Below are 22330 nucleotides of genomic sequence, written 5' to 3' on the forward strand. Positions count from 1 at the left end.
TTATGCTCAACAACTCTAACTAACAACAATTCTAACTAAATAATTAAGAAAAATATTGTTATTATTGTTAATAATGCAAATAAAAAGTGCGAGATACATTTTCTGATATTTTCTGACATTTGATATAATATTATAGACACAAAATCTAGCTTTAAAATTTAATACAACTCAATTTAATTATCTGAAGTGTTGTAAATCATCTAAGTGCATATCAGTTACATTTATTTTTTTATTAAATAATATACTTTGTGCACAACTATGGATTCAATAATTTTAACTAGAATGTTGTATTATGAAAACATTGACAATACTTATAATTAAGTTGGTCATCCATCCTGGTTTCATCAGATTTTTTGTAGTTTAGAGGGCATTCTGTAAGCTCCTGGATGGGGCTTTATTTGTAGTTGTTCAAAAATTTGGAAAATGTGGAAACAATGTCTTTCACAATTTGGAAAGAAAATCTAAACTCAAACATGGTTGGTGTGGGATGCTCTGCACATGTTATTAACAATAAAGTGCAGTGCACCACGGATGTGATTTACTGCCAGAAGCCCTGGAATGCACTATCTTGAAAAGATTATAATTTTTTACCTCTTACACAGTACAAACTGAACTTCTTACAGAATTTTGTCAAATTACTGGTAATAAAAATATAAAAATGATAATTATTATTGAGTTGTAAGACTGAAATTTAGAATGATCCTAGGACTTTTAATATTCTTGTTTAAAAATTTAATGGAATTCTGTTAAGTTTAATATTTCTTTAAGGTTTAATTTATGTAACTGAATATATTAACAATTAATTAACTACACATTTTATTCAGTGAGAACACTAATATGATTTGTCAACCACACTAAATGTATTATTCACTCAAAAAATATTCATGTATATGAAAAAATATTCACTATTTATTTTATTTTATAAAGAAATACTAGGTCTGGCTATTGAATAACGAGATTGCGCGCCTAGAGGTCGCCCTAGACGGGTGGAGTAAAAAACGATTAGTGCGTTGTGTATCTAGGCAGTAGCGGTTTGAAAGGAACGTATAAGTCTCAAATTTCTCGTTAAATTAAAAAAAACTCCGATTTAGTGCAATAAATTGTTGCAAGAGGCTTATGGGGGCAATTTTCTACCTCGTGCGCGTTTTTTTGAATGGTGTAAGCGCTTTAGGGATGGCCGAAAGAGCACCGAAGATAACCAGCGCCCAGATCGCTCTGTGACTGTTTCAACAGTGACCAAAATCAACCAAATGATGCGTGCAGATCGTCGAATGAGCATCCGGATGTTTGCCGAAGTTGTAAACGCCGATAAAGAAACGGATAAAAACATTTTACACGAGGAATTACACATGACAAACGTCTGTGGATAATTGGTGCCAAAAAATCTGACTGCTGACTAAAAGCTCTTGGTCAAAAGGTCTGCTTAGATTTCCTTGAAAGGTTAGAAAAAGATTTACTTTGAAAAGGATTCGATTTGAGTCGATGGAAGCTATGAAGCAAAAACCGGAACAGCTCTCACCAAAGAAGACTTATAGTATATTGAAAGGGAGCATTCGAATGTAGAATAATTTTTATAATAAAACCCTTTTTCGTAACCAGCCTTGTTATTTCAAATTTCAAATATATATTCATTGAAATCTTGATTATTTTTCAAATTTAAAATTAATTAATTGCAAGACTCAATTTAAAGAGTTTTGAGATATTAGAATTAAAATTACAGCAACTGAATCAATCAACATAAATTTTTACTAATAAAACTATTTGTTTTACATAGATCAACTCCAAAATAATAATAATTAATCAACCAATGAATTCAAAATACCACAAAATACCAGGTAACTTGAAGATTACTGATTAAGGTGTGCTGAAGAATGCTTTGATGTTCTAATCCTCAGTATTAATTTGTTTTTAAGTTGATACCTAGAAGGTCGAAGAGACAATAATTTTTTATATTGATTCAATATTAATAATTCTATATATAATCACTCATGTTTGTGAATATAAATATATTTGTGATAAATTAATGCATCTAAAGTTGTTTACTTGTATCCAAACAGTTTTTATTTAAGGAATTGTTTTTTTTTTCAATGAAACCAATTAATTTCAAACAGGATGTATCGTTACTAACTTCGAATGTTATATTAACAAAACAATATACCGGGTGTTACATTAATCCCACAACCTTTTTACGAGTCCATGTTTGTATTAAATATGATTTTAGACACTCTAGGCATATATGGTTTAAATTATAAAAATTTAAACTCGGATGATAATACAAATAAAGGAATAGAGAAGTACAAATATAATTATAAGATTCATTTCTATTGAACACAGAAATTTGAGAAAAATAAAAAAATATAGTGCAGATTCTGATTTTTGAGAAAGAAAATTTGATTTGTAATAATAAATCATTAAGAAAATTGAAAGGAACCAATTGATTTGGTTTGAACTTGTAAAAAATGAAATAAAACTCCAGAAAATACTATAAACGATACCGTCAGAATAATGAAAACGGAAGTGGCCGTTGAAGAGATGATTAAAGATTTGAAAGAAAAATTTTAAGTTGGAGAAGTAGCGCAGGTCTAAAAAAACGATACGATTCCAACGTAATACACTTTAGGCTCTACACACTTTTCCCAGCGATGTTAAATAAGTTCGATATCCTTTCTATAAAAAGAATCGTCAAGTTTCTCAAAACAGCCGACATCACCTCTTCATTGTTGGAAAATCTTTGAACGCCCAGCAATTTTTTCAAGCCTGGGAATAGAAAATAATCCGAGGGGGCTAAATCTAACGAATAGGGTGCGTGAGGTAGCAATTCAAACTTAAATGTTGACCATTGTAATAACGAATGTGTGAGATGGTGTATTGGGCCGATTTTGCTTGAGTTCTACGCTCAAACGTTACAAAAACTTGGCATAATACTCGCTGATGATAGTTTCTCCCTTTTCAAGGTAGACAATGAAAATTATCCCCCGCGCATCCCGAAAAACCAACGTCATGAACTTGTCTGCAGATGGAACGGTCTTTGCCATCTTTGGAGCTGGTTCTCCATGTTCAGCCGATCGTTTTGATTGTTGTTTTGTTGTGGATGTGAAGTGATGGACCCATGTTTCATCCATTTCTGTGTAACATTACAATACACTCGACATTGGTGTTTTTCTACTATGTTTGCTAGCACGCGCAATTCCAGTCGTGACCTCATTGGCGATGCTGGTCCTCGCAGGTCGTACGGCCTCGTTTAAACTCTGCTACCCAATATTTTACTTTTAATAACGAAGGAACACTCTCGCCCAGAGTAGAACCTAGTTTAGCTTTTACATTGATTGGGCTAAAGCCTTTCAAATAAAAGTATTGTATCCTATAACGATGACCAATTTTTTCCATGTTTACAAATTCACTGAAAACGTTCACTATTCATGAATGTGAAATAAATACTAAGCGACGTGGCGTCTTCAAACTTGAAACATATGCTATATAGATTGTGTACTTTCTAATAAAGTGGTAGTTTTCTAGCAAGTATCGCCATCTCTAGATCAGGCCAGGTACTTCTGGGACCATCCTCCTAAATCAAAGTCACTGTCTTGATATCATCCTGAAGTTTTTTTTAAATAAACAAGGACACTCAAATTATTTTTTCAACCATTAATACCTTGTTATTATTATTATCAAAGTTTTTATGGCAATGACAATTCAGCCTAATAGGCTATCTTGTGAGGTCCTTCTGCCTCCTGAACTTCATGTTTTTTGGTGCTTAAATCAATATTTTAAAATCAATATAAACTTATGTAATTAATTTTTGTAAAATGTTTATTGTGGCTGGTGACATTTTTTTGGGATATTTCATTATCGAATACTTTTGACTTGTACTTATTCTAATTACTATCAGATTCAGTAATATTTTCATAGAGCGTCAATAGGTTCTGGTTATAGAATTTAATATAGTGAAGTATTAGGAGGGTTGTGAAATGGATTATTGGGGTGTCTCATATTCAGAATTCCATTTAATAAAACTCTGTTTCAAGTTTAAGAACTTAGGATAATCATATCAATACCAGGGGAAGTGGATGTGTTGATCTTGATAACATTTTTTTTATCTTTTGGTGTAAATACTGTAATTGTAAATTGTTTACTGCAAGGGATGTTTGTTAAGGGCGATTATTTGATATAATTAATCAGCAGGATTAAATTTTAGCATCCTTTGCTGAATCATTTAGACGTAGTTTTGATGAGATTCTGCAGCAGTATTTTATTTATTTTGTTATTAGTGCTCTGTCGTTTGCTTAGTTTGATCTCTGCGTGTATAAATATGTACGTAGCCTCGTATAGTATTTAGACTGCGTTCATAGAAATCTTTATGCACGCGTTAGTTTCAAGTCTCAACAAACTTCACACAAAGTTTCAGCTTGGTGTTTCGTTTTGTTATAGTAGAGCTCGAACGACCACTCAGTCGAGTTGATTTGAAAAATTTCTCGAGTTTATGCTGTAAAATTTTTGACTAAAGAAGGATTAACACTAACACAAATCAAAAACAGAATGGATGCTGTCAACGGTAACTTTTATCCATCATTTTTAATAATTAAAAATTGGTTGGATACATTATTTTGGGATTGCGAAGGTATTCTTTAGAATTGTCCCAAAAAGGCGCAGCAAAATCAGTCTAGGTGTGTGCTTGCTTCACGACAATGTTTCAGTTTGCACTGGTTCGCTTTCCAAGGGTGCTGTGCACGAATGTGGCGTCACAGAGATTGAACACCCATCAAATGGCCCTGATCTGGTCTTGTCGGACTATTTTTTGTTCGCAAAGCCAAAGGAGTGAAATATTTGACAGCGACGATGAAGTTAAACTAGCAGTGTACCAATATTTTGAATCTAAAGATGCATAATATTTTTGTATTTTACCATAGAAGCTTAGTCATACGTTATGGAAAGTTTGAGGAAATAAAGGGAGAATATATTGAAAAATAGTCACATTTTTTAAAATTTATGTTAGGCTAAGAGATATACGTTTTATACCATGCAATTTGTACTCCAGCCTGACATCAAAAGAAATAGCAATTTCAACGGATGTTTATTCAGACTATTCAGAATAAGTTCCTATATAATGATTCAATGATTCAACTTGGAATTTTCACACCTAGCACTGTTTTTTTGATTGACACAAATCTCACAAAACAAATATCAACAAATCCCAATTTTTCGTCCAGTCACGTTCTACTCCACTACCCATTATTTGGTCCTTTGTCAATTAAACCCAAAAGCTTATTTTGCAGGTCCCTTCCGGTCGAGGCCGGATATCTTCTTGTGGTTACTACTACTTAATACCAACGTCCGGTCTATCACAGACCAGCAAACTCGGTAATCCGATTTTTAGAGGTTTTCCCATTTTTTTCGCTTTAATTCTCGACAGGACCGTAGCCAGAAATAATTTTCTAAATTAAATAATTATAACAAATACTTTAATAAAATAGCTTAAAGTTATATATAAATACTTATTATTCTTATCTTTGGAGAGAGTAATAGAGTAATAGATACCGAAAAAATGCTTAAGAAGGGGTAACAACAATTTCTTGGATATATTTTTAATGTGACCGATATTATAGTGGTATTCACATGGTTGTCAGGTCTTCGGTTTTTCTAGCTTTATAATGAACTTTGTTATTTCAAATAGAACACGATTTATTTTTTTTTGAAATAAGGACTACCTCTATCTATATTGAAAGCTTCTGATATCAAACAGTCTATCGTTACCTTACTTGTAGCTCTCTCCAAAGACATGCTTACTAATTTGATGATATTAATTGGTATTCCGAAGGTATTTCATACAACTTTGATCTACTGTATCGTACTCTTGCTTAAAGTCAATGGAGAGTATATGCAGCTGTAGATTCTGCTCGTAACTTGTAGCTGTTTTAGACTAAGCACTTGGTCCGTAATGACCCTGCCTTGCTTGGTATTCTTCAAGGATATCCAAATTCCAATTTTTTAATCATTTTCTAACTATTCTTGATATCTAATACTGATAAGTCTCCGCAATTTCCACAAATAGTTTTGTCATCTTTTCTATGTATCGGGCAGATGAATGCACTGTTTCATTTACTTGGTAGTCTTTCTTTTGTCCATATTTCTTTTATTAAATGCGTGATATTTTTTGATAGGTACTGGCCACCCGATTTTAGGAAATCTGCCTCTATTCCATTCTTTTTGGGGTTTATTGTGTTTCTAAGTTTTTACCTGGACTTGTTGCTCAGTACATTCTGATATATTTTCTTGATTATCGTTTCTCCTTATTCTTTCTCTTCTTCAAACATCTGTACTTGTATTCAGCAGTTTTTACAATCTCATTCCGGTTTTTTCTTACTTTTTTTAATTTCTAAGTAAAAGTTTCGTTATTTTGCAGCTCTACTAATATTTGTTTCATGTTCTTTTTTCCCATGTCCACACTTTTCTTGCTAGTACCCTCATTCTTTTGAATTGCTTTCTATTTTCTACTGTTCTCAATTTCAACATCTCCATTGTGGTTTTGTTCCTTTCCGCACACATTTTTTGGGTAGTCTCTAACATAAGCTTCGTCAATGTCCCATCTTTCTTCTATTCCTTGGTTATCCTGACCTTACCTTCAAATCATACCGTAGAAAACATGCAACCATTATGTTTATATCATGATGGAATAGAGCAAACCATTTTAGTACGAAACAATTTAGATACTTTATAAAATATGAAGTAAATTTCTGTGGTAATTTCATTTTTTATATACATATTTTTTGACTGACCGCTCAGGAAACATTCTAAAGGATTCATGTTGAGTGCTCGCGGAGGGCTTTCGATAAAACAAGGCCTTCCGATCCATTTACTTGCAACCAGATTCAATTAAGTTTCCGTTAACGAAAATGGTCCAATTGTATTGTCTCTTATTATCCATATAAAGATGATTCCGTGACAGTTCAGTCGATTTAAGCTGTCACTAAGACATAAGTAGCAAATATAACCTTAATTGAAATATTGGACAGTTTCGATTGTGAGATATTTCCATCATGAAGACGATAATTTGATCATCGCGTGTCGAATAGTGTAATTGTAATTGTTGCTGTAGTGGTAGTGTAAACAGTGTGTTCAATATTCGTAAGGATAGACTTTGTTTTTCGTTTTCTCAACGTACCTCGTATCGGTTTGTTAGTAATGAAACATGTTTTCTTCAATGAAATGTCTGTATTACGCCTCTGCGTACCTGCAATCTAGTAATCCGATTTTTAGACTTCTTCCTTTTTGCGTTCTTATAAGGCCGTTGTCGTTACAACCGTAACGTGTCAGGTCATCGAAAGGACGACAAAAGCAAAGGAAAAAAAAGAAGATAAAGGGCACCTGCAGCTGAAACGTGGGACGTGATCGTGAAATTAGTGTAATTGAACAATAAGCACGTACGTACGGCGGGGTTATAATATACTAACGACTCGCCCTGGCTTCGAATGGGTGTAATTTATAAAAAAAATGAGGTGAAAATGTAAAATAATTATCTTTGATTATATATATTTTTATTTAAACAGTACTTGTAGCTGACTTTTCGTATCACAAAAAGAAATAATTTGAAAGATATTATACAAGGTGTTCCGTATTAGAAACACGTACACGTGCAGGGTCCTTCTCGACTAGCTGAATCGATATCTATATGGGAAAGTACTAAGATTAGTGTTCTGAAAATTTGCTTGCATGGGTTTTCCGAAATGCTCGTTTCAGCTAAAACAGTTTCAGTTTTCTGAAACTTTCAGTTATATACCAGAAGTGGACCCAAATTTTTGGAATCTACTCAAAATTTCAATATAACCTTATATAAGCACGTCCACCATTTTTGAATTATTTCACATTTTCGAACACATGCAGCCCTCCACTAAAAAAAGTATATTTCCAAGTTTAAGTGAGTCAGGTCTAATATTTTTGGGATTTGGACAAATAACACTAACAGCTTTCAAAATCTGTGAAAACATTGATATAAATTTATAAAGGGTATTCAGAAAATGGTGCCGAATTTGGCTATCTAAAAACTTCGAAAACTTAATTTTTTCAAATGGCAACCCCCATTTTTCTCTTTAACATTGGATTGTACTCTTTAAATTAAGAGGACTTTGTTAGTAAATTCAGATATCTCAAACTAACGGTTTTTGTAGAAATTAAAAAAAAACTGAAATTTTCATGGTTTTTAATTGTCGGTTGTCTGGAGCTAATATATCAACAAACAAATAAAAAATGAAAACATCTTAACGTTTAAGCGTTGCAAACAATTAAAAACCATGAAGAATTCAGTTTTTTCTTAAATTTCTACAAAAAAGAGAAAAATGGGGGTTGCCATTTGAAAAAATTAAGTTTTCGAAGTTTTTATATAGCGAAATTCGGCTCTATTTTCTGAACACCCTATAAAGGTTTTTGTCAAGGTTTTGTAAGTGTTATTTCAAACCTTATCTAACTTGAAAATACCCAATTTGGTACACTGTATGGGACTGTTGAATGCATCGAGCGAATCTTCAAACTACAAAAGAGAGTTGTTAGATATTTACTCGGACTTCTTTGAAATATTAATAATTCTGACTCTTCCTTCCTTATTTATCTTTAAATTCGTTTGTTTAATTCGTAAGCATGCTTCTCCAATTTCAGAAAGATCGTTGCTCACAGCTACCCACTTAGGATCGCGGAGCACGACCTTTACCTACCAACTCCACGTTCAGATTTAGTTTAGGGCTCAATATTTTACAATGCAAATAAAATGCACAATCACTTGCTAATTGAAATCAAATCATATTTTCCTTCCTTCTACTCTGTAAACGACTTCTAATCTAATATTCAATTCCGGACATGCTGCATACAGGTTTAATTTTTGCTATGGACTTCTTTATTAATTATTATCTATTACTATTATCTATAATTTAGTGACTCATTATAATAATAATAATAATCCTTTATTATTAATACAAAAATTTACAAAAACGAAAATATCCATAATTTGTTAGCATATAGTACCCGGGGCACAGGTAGTGCCATATTGGACTTGAAAGCGAATTTGAATAAGAAGTTCGTTACAGCATTTTTAAACAATAGTGTACAGTGTTCTCTTATGACAAGCTTTTAAAAATTTTTTGCTGAATCAGCTTCCGAAGGTCCACTTTAAACCTGTTCACACTGTCTTTTTTGACAGCTGATTGTAGTACCTTAGTCCTTGAAATGCAATCAAACTTTGGCCCCCAACAGCAAGGTTGTGGTTCGTAGATGGTCTGCTGATGTGACACTGTGATGATGAATATCCTTAACCACATTAAAGGAGATTATGGTTTTATTCTGTATATTAAAATTTTATTTCATTTGTTTTATCTTTATTTAGTTATTTTTATATTTGTTTTTGAGTTTTTATAAGCTTTTGTCTACAAATTGTAACAATTTTTTGACAATAAAGCATTTCTCTCTCTCTTCATTAAGGAATGGTAAAGAAGGCGATCGAACCATTCGGGGGGATTAATTAGGAGTGACTTAACTCGTTGCACTTTTTCTTTGTGCTGTTGCCATTAACATAAACTTGGTTGACTCGTAGATTCAATAGTCTCTGCTGTTCTTATGAAGGCTTTGAAAATTTCCTTATGCTCGTTGTCCAATGTTTCCATCGTCTGCGTATGTGTTGTCTATGATTTTAGAGAGAGGGAGAAATGTTTTATTGTCAAAAAATTGTTACAATTATTAGACAAAAGCTTGTAAAAACTAAAAAACAAACATAAAAATAACTCTACATAGTGTTCTTGTTCTATTCAAACTGATTTTGGATCACTCTGGTTTAATGCTCTTTTGGTTAGGAAGCATTTTGATATTCTTTGGTTTTTGGATGCGACTTCCAACTTTTTTAGAATGATAAGGTCGTCATAATGCCGTATAAATAATTTCTTTTCGCCGTAAACTTTTTGGAAATCTATGAAAACTGAGTAAATAGGTAGTTCATATTCATATCCCATTCTTTGCGTTTGCCTCAGATTGGTCTATGACTGATCTTCCATACCTGAAATCGCCTTGGTTGTCTCCGTTCTCTGTATTCTTTCAACTATCTTTCTTTGGTTTTAGCCATTGTTTTGTAGCGAATAATAGATTCTCGTCTTCAGAAGCACTTTGTAATAATACAAATAATATAGTAATGGCACACCGCTGAAGACGATAAAAAAGCTTATTTCTGTCTTTCACTACGCCTACGAAGTAACCTATCTCAACAAAATTTCGTTTATCTACCTTTTAATATTATATAATTGAGTTTATTCAACGTGGTATGTAGATACCGATATCTAACCCCCGCATTTACGTTTTCCTCATTAATTCATTCGAATAAATCAGTCAGGAAGTAATTCAGCTTTCTCTGTTTTTACATTCCATGTGGGATAAATGTAGTTGTAATATCGGCCGGTTCGATCGGTATCTACCAATCACTACACCTACATTATTTAGAAGCACTGCATATCGACCAGTACATACAAGGGAAACTGAAAGCATGCTAAAAATGTGGTTTGAAACAATAAAATTCTAAAGCCTGTTCACATAACGCGCTAAATTAATTCTAACGAATCGCTTTGTTCTGTGATTTTAAGTTCGTCACTTCCAGGTTATGTATTTACCATAGATAGTCTTTTATCAAACTCCAATTAATGCCCAACACACCCACAGGAACCTTGATTTGTCTTGAAAAATTTTTTAACTCGACCAGACACAATTTGCGTTTCTACGTTTTTTTCAGGCCGATTCATATACAAGTAAATTCTATACCGTATTCATAAAAATATTCACTACGAAAAATTTTTTTCACACTTTTTTATCGTCCAAGTTTTACAAATTTTGGTAATATGGGATTCAACAATACAGTATATCTACCATTCCACTCTGAAATCATTTCGAAATTCAATATTTCGAAAATGAATCCCACCGTTCTTTAAAGGAGAAAACAACTACTTTCCTGGCTAACGCCTCGACGAATATTGAATTACAACTGTTCTGAAGAGCGTGATGTCAATCGACCCTTTTTGATCTCGGGCAAATTTCAAAAAAGAAGTAATTTTTGAAATCTTTTTAAATGGATTTATTGATTAACGAATTCAACGTTCGATTCTAAACTTTTCACACGCTTTTAACAATTTATTAAATGTCATATCGCTATAATTATCGTCATTCGTCTAATTTGACACTATTCCATTGAAATATTTGTTACTTCCGATAGGTGTATTTGTCTACATAGCCCAAATTCATTGATGTGTCATCGGATATCCGCTCGTTTCTTCGTCAAAGCGAGGCACGTTGCCTAATTAAGCCTTCCTTTGGAGATTAATCGCTAGAAAAGTCGACATAAGACGAAGACGGCGACAAAAAAAATGCAATGCGAAATTCGAGGGTCGAATACGGACACATCTGTCATTAGAAACGCAAATCACGAATGAAAAGCAACTGTTTTATCTTTAGATCACGATTTTAGTGCGAAATTTAACAGGACCGTGTCTGCACATATTCTAAAGAAAATATGAATTACGCTGTATAGAAATAATCTTCATTCATTTAACCCCGCGACGGTTTTTACCAATATTTAGCTAATTTTCCACGGGTTTTCCAGGATATATTTATTATACAACTATCTAAAAAAGAATTTCCATCTATAAAAGTGGTTGAAATGAATGCAATTTGTTATAAACAACTTCAAAATTATTTTATGATCGATTTTTCAGAGAGTCATCATTTTTTAAGCCTGTAATTATCATTAAAAACAAAATACCAGGTGGATCTTGAAAGTAAAAACTTACAGGGTGTGGGTATTTAGTAATTTCTAGCTTTTTATAATCTTTAATCTCCCCAAACTATGCGCGTTACGACATTTTTTTAATGTTGAATTAAGCTGACTAATCATCAGTGAACGGTGCAAGTTTTTTCGCGAGTGAAGTCGCGAATGACCTTGAACAACTAGAACCCTCAACAAAAAATTTTCTAATGGTGACCAATTCATAAAAACGACTGATTTTTTATGGCTAATATTAGACCGTTCAGATGCTATAATCATTCGAAATTCCACACATGAAGTGCTAAGATCGCGGGGTTCACTTCAAAGTAACGTATGTCGGACCCAAGAACACCTAATTCACAATCAAGGACCATTTTCTAGAACTATTGCCTAGTATGAGACCCATTTTTGGAATAAGTTACAATCTGATATAGTTCGACGTTCTAATGCGTGAAATCGATATTTTAAGCTTTTATTTCTCTTCTTTATTTTCCTTGAGAGCTTTTCACATGTTTCTTCATCCATTCTTAACTAGTTTTCTCGTTTAATTCTATAGCTAAACTGCAAAAGCAAGACACGGCAGATATTATTATTGCCAATGATGCACTGAACACTTTTACTTCTTTTGATTCTAATTTTTAAACCGCCAACAAACTATTAAATGAAATTTGAGGTTGAGAAATTGAGATTAGTGGCAACTATGATGCAATGGCAAGAGGCTTCCATAATGCCAAGGGACGTGCAATATTTGCATGAAATTTCTTGCACGTTGTATTGTATGATGTCAAGCGGCCTTTAACAAAAAATATACAAAAAAATTAAGTGTCTTTAAATGAATCGAATAACTAAAACGTGTGTAACAACATGTAGTGACAAAAAAGCATTTGACCTTGAGTTTGCGGAATTCAGAAGGCATAAAATATTAAAGAACATCCCGTTCTGTTATACGACAGGACCGTAATATCTAGTAATCGACGATGTAATATAGTTTTTTCGCCTAGGTATTCATATAATACAATTGTGCTGATACAAGAAAAAAATTATTAAGTAGAGACTAAAGAATGATAAAGAATACCAACGAAATAATAAAGAAAAAGGGGATGATCGCAGAGTAGTTGGAGAGATGGTTAAATATTAGAAAGAAAATGTGTAAATTAGGAGTGGAGAAATTGCAACAGTTCTAAAGAAAACCGATAAAAATCAATTTTAAATTCTTTTGATTAAATATGACATTCCTCGTCGGATATATACCAAATAATTTTCAACGTCCCGCCGTTAAAAAAAGTCCCTGTATACGCAACGAATATGGAGGTCGATCTTTATAGATAGAACGTTCTAAATGTGGGTTTGTGTTTGTTTTTACAACTGCAAACAGTTTACTTGATTCGTCAGTTTTTTAACAGCGGTTAATTTTAATGGAAAATTTCTTATTCAAAGGTCGAAAATACGCGTTAATCGGAAAAAATATTAGGGTATCGATTACAAAAATGTTTGTTGCGGTAAATATTACAAACGTACATTAATACAAGTTGATATACCTAAACCTAATTCATCTAAATGTTCTTGATTTTAGGTCTCTTCTGTATTGAAATAATATTTTGATAAACGCTTAAAGAAAAGTTGTAACTTTTTTCCAAAAATTATTAAAAAGACTAGACTAGACCTAAAATCAAGAGCATTTTGAAGTATTAATATATCAAAAGGTCTAAGAAATAAAAAATTAAAGAAATATACATCTAATTCATGTCTACGAGGGTTGTTTTTCAAATTTTTACAAAAAGTGAAACACAAACGAAACAGTTCAAAACAAAGTGTTTCATTGCCTTTCGGAATATTCGAAATTATTAAAATAATGAAATGAAAACTTAACCTAAGTGACCCAAATATAACTTCAATGTAAATAAATAACAGAACAAGTTCTTTCTAAATTCAGCAGCACAGGAATCACCGGCTGCAAAGAAACCTACCACCATAGTTGCATCTACCATTGGCAAGTTTGAACTATGTATTCGCTTTCTATAGTTAATGTTTTTTTTAAAAACGGGCTAGAAATTAGTACTTTTTGGGCCGAGCCAGAAAATTATTGTGATAGTTCGGTAAAAGCTTTTACCGGACTCATTTTTATTTACTTTCCGGCCTATCTTTAATAAAAAAAATAATATATAATATAGTAACCGAGTTTTGTACTATTTAAAACTTGACATATGTAGAAGCCAATAACGTTTAGTTGCAAACGTGACATTTATTATAAAATGGATATTCAAAATGATGCATTCGATTGTGTTTATCGTACAACAAAGCCCGTTTTAAAAAAATATTGTACGTAATTCGTCCCGAAAGTGGTATTTTACTGGACTTGCAGGTTTGCAATTTGCCCACTCGTCCAGTAAAATTCCGCTTTCGGGACTTGTTACGTAAACTACTATTGTTTGATAAAGAAAATATACCAAAACAAAACTTGATTCAGGTGTAAATCCGTAATATGGCCCCAAACTATTAGAAAATAAAATTCCTGGTTCACTGCCTTCAAAATAAAGTGAATTAAATTGCAAATATCGGACTGGTTTCATTTTTTATGGAGTTTATGTATACTCGAGTTTCATTGTCAAAATTGAGAATTTTGTGGCTACAAACCTGAGACAAAAATTCAAATTTCTCAATAGAAAACTAGTTCATCTTTCCCACAAGTCTTTATGTCCACATTTAGCACTGAAAATAGAAAATGTACTAAAAAAGGAAATATTTTAGCAGTTTCCAAGCCAGTTAAAAGACGTTTCGAAAGAAGTCTTCCAGAAATGTTTCACTGTATCTTTCGATGACACCTCGTAGGTATAAAAAGACTTTAGTACGATAGAGCAGTGTAGGATGAACATTTTATGAATGAAAATTGTGATGTACAATTAATGTGAATGTCTGTAGTCAGCCCATTTGACCCCTGCCCTGCCTGCATTTACGGGTAATTTCGAGTGACACGATCTATTCAAGGGCGGATGTGGGCCATAATTACAATCGATTTCAACTACTTATTTGTAACTTAACACTGCTAGAATTAGTCAAATAAAATGATTGATATACGTGGTATTTAAGCAAAAAAAGTGATATTGAATTAACAATTTAAGTGTGTATAAATTTACATGTAGGAGACAGTTAGAATTTAGAATAGTTGTATGTATACAAAATAATCAAATTTTAGCAAAATAATACACCTATCGTTATATTGATTTAATATTCATTTCGAATATCAAGCAACGGTGTATAAAAATAGCATAGAAAAACAATTCAATATTCGTCGTAAAGCGGAAACCGCATAATTTATTGTATTTCCATCAATAAACAATGTATCTAGTAAACAATCGTTGAAATATCAATTTAAGCTTACGACATATGGCAAATATGGAAAAAGAAAATCAGGTCGATCACCATATCCGAAACGTGAATAATGAGGTATCAACATGTACCTCTTTTTCGCCTCAATTTATTAGTACATCATTTTGTAAATTTTTTGCAACATTATATGCTTATTTATGGATGTCGTTTACATAAAATAAGGACACTATGTCATTATATCAATGATATTTGTGTAGAATTGATATTTAGATTGGTTCACTCTTAGTCCGGTCAAATTAGACCAAAAAATAAGAGTGAAGCTACCATAAATTCCCATCAAGCTGGAAATCAGTAAAATTGTTTAATATATAATTGAAAATAAAATTTGAATGTATGGAATTTATAGAAAAAATTTTATTCAAGATTTAAAGGTCAAAAAAATGACTTTTTCGCAATTATCAGCAAAACGATAAGTTTAGACGAAAATTGTAGATCATAAAATTATCTCTAACAAACGTATCCATACTTTTTTCCCCTACGAGCCACCGTTTCTGATAAATAACGATTCAAAAAGTTGTAAAAGTTATAATGTTTCAGATTTCCTATTATTATTTAATGGCTAAAATCATTGCACGAGGAATACTAAAGCTGCAGAACAACATCCTCGAACTTTAGCAACATTTTCGTCTTTTTCTTCTTCTTCCTCTTTCAATAGGACCAGGTCCTGTTCAATCCTGTACGTTTGGCCCTCTTCCTGGATCTTCCTGATAAGCTCCAGCTCTCGTACCATCTCTTTGGTGGTCTGCGTGTGTTCGGGCTCTGAGTTTTAGCCCACTTTGCCTATCTGTCTTCTGGCATTCTTTCTACGTGATCGCTCCAGAATCTTTTTCGTGCTCTGACCCATCTCACCACATTTTGTACGACCAATTCTTCTCTTATACCATCACTCCTTATTCGGTCCCTGAGGGTGACTCTCTTGATGGTTCGCAGTATTTTCATCTCTGTGGCTCTCATTATTCTTTTTGTTGTTGATATCTCAGCTCTGGTTTCTGAGGCATATGTGAGAATAGATCTCACACAGTTTTTATAGATTCTGGTCTTGCTCTGTGAGCTATTCGCTTTGTTTCTCCAGACTATATCTCTCAGAGAGCCGTTGACTTTTGATGCTTTCATTGCTTGTGTTCGTGTCTCCTCTGTCACTAGATATATTCACTCCCAGGTAATTGAATCTTGATACCTGCTGTATTATTTCGCTATCGACTGCCAATTTGCATTTAATGGGATTTTTTGATATTACCATTGTTTGTGTCTTGTGTCTTCGTCAATTGATAATTTATTTGATGACAGTTCCCACCAGTCAACAGAAATTTCTTACAAATACTCACAACAAGTCTCGGTTCATTTCAATGTTGTAAGAAAAGTTTACTGCTGAAAATATATTGGTGAAACGTCAACTTTTACAATTTTTTGAATCGTTGAATATCTGAGAAACGGTGGCTCGTAGGAAAGAAAAATAGTGTTGATACCTTTCCTTGTAGATAATTTTATGATCTACAATTTTTGTCTAATGTATTTTTATGATAAAACCGTTTTGCCATTTTTTTGACCTCTGACCATTTTCCATACATTCTATACATTAAAATTTTATTTTCAATTGTATATTAAACAATTTTACTGATTTTCAGCTTGGTGGGAATTTATGTAACTTCGAATGTCTAAATTGACCGGATTATATAGGAATCAAGTTGAAATTCATCTTATCTAAGGATTTGACAGACCACCCTTGTCAAGAGGTGGGTTCGAAATGAGCATTGAAAGAACTAGAGGAGTTTTCAAAACACAAGCAATACAGATTGCAACCATCAAAATCTGTCTAATTATTTTAAGCGCTATGGTATGGGATTCGTGTGACGCACCACCGAATATTTTACTATCGTCGCAGAAGATATAACTTCTCAAAGCTTTTGCTTTTCTGTTAAAAATTTGTTATAATTCACCCTAACGCTCAAAACGCTTCCTAATCCATTCCACTTTGGTTTACGATTATAACGCTCTGGATTAAGTGGTCGGGAGGGCTTAGAGAAATGCACCAACAATGTGTAGAAGCCAAATGAATACTTTCTTCAGATACAGCTCATTTTTCATCGTGTACATCCGAACTAATTGCCATATTCTCATTGAAAAATTAAACATACGTAGGGTATCCACGCTTTTGATTATTTTGAACCATTTCGAATAAACACTGACGCGGTTTAAGCAAAATGAATCTGATTTTTTGCGTAGAACCACAACTTTAGATGATACATGGATCCACCATTATACTCATTAAATTCAAAAACAGTCAAGACAGTGGACTGTGAAGGACAATTTACTCCCAAAAAAGGCAAAGACGCCTTCATCGGCCAGAGAAGTGACAGTCCTATAGGATAATTAATTGTAAAAAGAATATGGATTAAAATAAATAATGCTGATGAAAATTGTTGAAAAATATAACTGAAATATGGAAAATATTTTTTTGTAATACCCACACCATTATCCATTCATCAAATTTCATAATAATAATAATAATACAACAAATTTATTTTCCCTATTATCAAGAGAAGGTCGAAACGATGTCTTACAAGCTAAAAATAATAGTATCCGTTACTTATTCACTCTAAACGAGCAACAAGTTAAAACTTGCAAATAGCAACTGATTTGTTTATTATTCTTCAATTGTGAACTATTTCTTCGTTGTTTATGATCGTAGTTTAGTCCAAGTTAACCCTTTGAGATGCGAGGACGTGCTCTGATTTATACTTTTGGAACTTGGACATTGTTATAGTTCTTGCAAATTTAGACTAGTGAGTTTTAAAATGAGGAAAGCCAAGGGACTATCAGTTGAAACTTGTGCATTAATCGCTAGTCTTCATAGTCTATGCAGTAGTCACCTTACCTCCAGAAATTTTTGCGATAGAAACGTTCAGAGCGGCTTCAACCGGTGAAGAAAAACGTGATCGACGACTCACGGTCCCAGAAATAGCCGCTCGGATCAATTGATCTGGAAATATGTCTTTAGTACTTCTACAGTGAAAAGGAGATTGAGAGAAGCTGGACTTTTTGGAACGATGACAATGAAGAAACAACTTTTGAGAAGTCAAAATAAAATCAAGAGGTTGCTGAGATAAAGAACATAAAAAATTGGACGCAAGAAGAATGAGAGAGAGTTTATTAGAGTTATGAGTCAAAATTTGAGGCTTTTGAGTTTAAGAGAAGAATGTTTGTGCGCAGGTCAAAGGAAGAACGGATGTTAGATCCCGACTGTAAAACACGAGGTAGACTCTTGATGGTTTGGGGATGCTTTGAAGGAAGGGCGACTGGAAACCTGGTAAAAATTCTATAAGAAATATTGAAATAAAATGTAGTACCATCTGACCCTGATTTACAAAAAAATTATCTTCTCGCAAGACAACGATCACAAGCTCGACTTCAACCGGATTGAGTTGTTGAAGGACAAATTGGACATGGAAACCAGAAAGCAGTGTTATATTTCCACTTTTTTGGAATGGAATTTTTGGAATATTCTGAAAAACGAATGGAACCAAATAGACGACGATTATTTGTCGAAATTAGATACTTTTGACCGGTATTGTATATATTAATAAAATAACAGAAAAATTTGTTTTTATGTAAATTGAGACTTATACGAGGGTGACGCTATATATTTTGAAATACAAGGAAACTAGGAGTCTTTTATGACTAGTAACGTTGATTAAATTCGATTATATTGAAAATCATATTTGTATCATTTTTAGTAATAAGAAGAGGAATTATGTCATTGTAAACAATAAACGCACTTCACGATATTATTAAATATAAAGGTACTTTATTGAGCTCTTTTCAACGAACCTCGTATACCATTGAAACAACTTGTTGATTGATAATCGTGTTTTAGAGAAAATGCGGAACTTTCACCTGAAATTGATAATGAAAAACTTTTCCACATGGGCATATAATATGGGATATCTTTTCTCATCGCCCTGCTATATCGAGAAATACATTTAAATTTTATGATACCCCGTATATACATTATTCAAATTTCCATCCACTGCCGTGGATTTTTTTTTAGTTTCGTTGCAATATCCGGCTAACCACAATAAGTTCATCATTAATTTCTTTACAATTTCGATTTAACATAATTTATTACCCATAATTCCACATCGGCAGAGAATTTTTGTGGAAAGGACGTTCCTCAAATCGAATACGTGACAACGAATAAAATACCATTTGATTAGGTTCATTACAGCGAACAACTTGACTGTTCTAGTTGATAGAGGTGATGTGCGCTGTTGCCGCTGTTACCAGAATATTAGAAATCAGATTTTTTTACGTCTTTATCCACTATTGCAAATAAGTGTTTTATTCGCAGTTACTCGAGTTTGAATAAAGAAAGATCTTTCCAATTGGACAAAAAATTTTATGACGTTAATGTTGAAATATGATTTCGACCGCAATAAGTGGAGCAATCTGGAATACCAAATTTCACAAAATTTTTAGGTGTACAATTATCGATGGCATATAAATGCTGATAAGTGACTTTATCTAACGCCAAAATCTCGATCAGATGGGGTTGAATCACACGATCTTGTTGGTAAATCAATTGTAGCTCGCGCTGTATGACTGATGGCTTCGTTCTAATGGAACCACATGCCAGCGAGATTATTACAGCTAATGTAGATACGAAAAAATATCTAATCATGTTTATATGCCATTCAAAATTAACAGCAACATTTTGTTTATCGTCGTTACCGAAGATTTATGGACCTGTATCTCACCTACTCATACCAAAAGCACACTTAACAGTGATGATTATAATGTTGTTTCGATAGAAGCTTCTTGGATGCTATTAACAGAGGTAACACAGTAATCAAAGTTCGTTAACTTGAAACATATTTGTAAATCGTAAAATTAAACTTAGCTACGCGTGCCAAATCTCTAGGAGCAGCGTAGAGGCGATTAGACGTTCGAGATGTGCTCGCTCCGCTCGAGGAAAAGTTCGTCCTTTATACTTCGATTCAAAACGTCTCGCTTGGTTTCGTGTGAATAAGAAATAGGAAGATGTATGATGAAACAATGTTTAAGGTAGAGGGAAGTAGATGTGTTGTCTTTTCCTGAAACGTACTACCGACAAAGGTTGAGTTATTTGCATGTTGATAGTACATAAAGAAGGTTATAAATGAAAGATTTTAGGGTCATTTTGAGGCCTTATAACTACTAAGGGATACCTCGAATCGTTATATTTTGGGCTCCTCGATGCGCCTCTGCTCTTTGTCGCTTCTTATGTGGAACACCCTATATATAATATGCTTAGGATTAAATTTACTTTAGCGAATTTATTTAATTGACGTTTTTAAAAACGAGAAATTTAATTTTTATGCGGTGCTATTCGATTTGACAATACATTTTTGATGATATAATTGTACAAACCGTGAACTTCTGTTTAAGATTAAACAGGAAATCGTAAAACATATCTGAATGGTTAATAACACACGACGTCATAACTTCTAGTAATTCCGGAAATAAGATTAAATTAAATTAACGCTTCCAACGAAAGCGTTTTTATTTTTTATTAACATAACATCGATTTTTATTATACAAAATTATACACGTATATCGATAATTATTATTTTGAGTAGAAAATGCCATTTCGGTGATCGATAACTTATGATGAATAGTTGCGCACAACAAAATTTTTTATAAAAACCTCAAATTGTATTGAAAAAATGCCTTATTCCATAGCAAAATACCGAAAAGTACAAAATTTTGATGCCTTTTGTTTTCGGAGACTTTTTCTTTCTAATCTGATAGGCGATATATGAGTTTTGAGGCATATTAAATGATGATCTTAAGTGTTTGCTGAATGCTCGATATGACCAATAATTATAAATGACTAATTAATGACAATAACGGAAAACATATGCATGTGATGGATAATTCCAGTAAAGCATTTAAAGAATCTAATGCGATTAAAAATATAATTAAAAAAAAGTACTAGACGAAATTATTGATGACTGCCGAAACGTCGAACAGTACAGTACAGTACTTTGTACATAATATTATACAGGGTATTTCTAAATTAATGCGACGATATTCAGGTCCTATAACAAAATTTTCTTAGCCCATCCCTTGAAAGGTGACTAAGATTAATTTTTTTTTTTTCTAAAATTGGATTAATTCTAGGAAATTGAAATTTTGTAATTTTCGTACTCGCAAATAACGAGTATTTTTTCAATATTCCGAGGGTGAAATTAGCAACCTTTACTTTATTTCATATCAAAACTTTTTAATTTGAAATTCTATGAAATAAAATTATAACTTAAAATTCTTGTTTTATTTAAAAAGTATTTTGCATTATTAAATTGTAAATAAACAAAATTATTTTTTCAAAAAATTGTGTGGAAAATAGTAAAGATGTAAAATGTAATACGATTCAAAATAAATGTTGAAAATGTAACAGAAATATTGAAAAAGTACCCGTGGTTAGTCCTTTGTCAGTGCAAACAAATTACAAAATTTCAAGTTTCTAGCATTATTGAAATTTTAGAAGAAAAAAATAAAAACTCAATTTTAGTCACCACAATAGATAACATCAATGACTGGGTACTGGATAGAAAGATAAAATGGAATGAGCACATTGACCGCATGACGGAAGAACGAATTGTGAAAATATATATATATATATATATATATATATATATATATATATATATATATATATATATATTAATCGGGTTAAAACGTTCTTCCCCGTCTTCCGATTCCCAGTTTCCATTTTTCTCGATCTTCCCAAAGATCTTCTTCCAATCCTCTCTCTCGATACCTTCTCTCCAACTTAATCTTGGTCTTCCTCTCTTTCTTCTTCCTTGTGGTGCCCAATTTAAAATTTGTTTGGGTATGCGGTCTTCAGACATTCCTTGGACATGTCCGTACCATCTTAACTGATTTACCCTAATGTCTTCCGTAATCGTGTGTTGCACCTTCATGATCTCCCTGATTCTGTCGTTTCTTATTTTTCGTTTCCAGTCTTGATATTCCTGCCGCGCGTCTCCAATAATCCATTTCTGTGGCTTCAAGCATTTTGACTGTTTTTTCTTTTAGAGGCCAGACTTCGCTGCTATATGTGTATAGTATATGCGATATTGTGAAAATATCAAGGGACAAATCACCAGCAGGACAAAGAAGCCT

The 22330-nt window shown here is 32.8% G+C and overlaps 1 protein-coding gene across 2 annotated transcripts in view; it reads left to right on the top strand.

Annotated features, from left to right (window-relative positions):
* The window catches only part of LOC130444203 (E3 ubiquitin-protein ligase HECW2-like), a 164280-nt gene that overhangs the window by 1145 nt on the left and 140805 nt on the right, over window positions 1–22330 (top strand). The window lies entirely within an intron of this gene.

Source organism: Diorhabda sublineata, chromosome 5 (genome assembly GCF_026230105.1).
Source record: "Diorhabda sublineata isolate icDioSubl1.1 chromosome 5, icDioSubl1.1, whole genome shotgun sequence".
NCBI lineage: Eukaryota > Metazoa > Arthropoda > Insecta > Coleoptera > Chrysomelidae > Diorhabda > Diorhabda sublineata.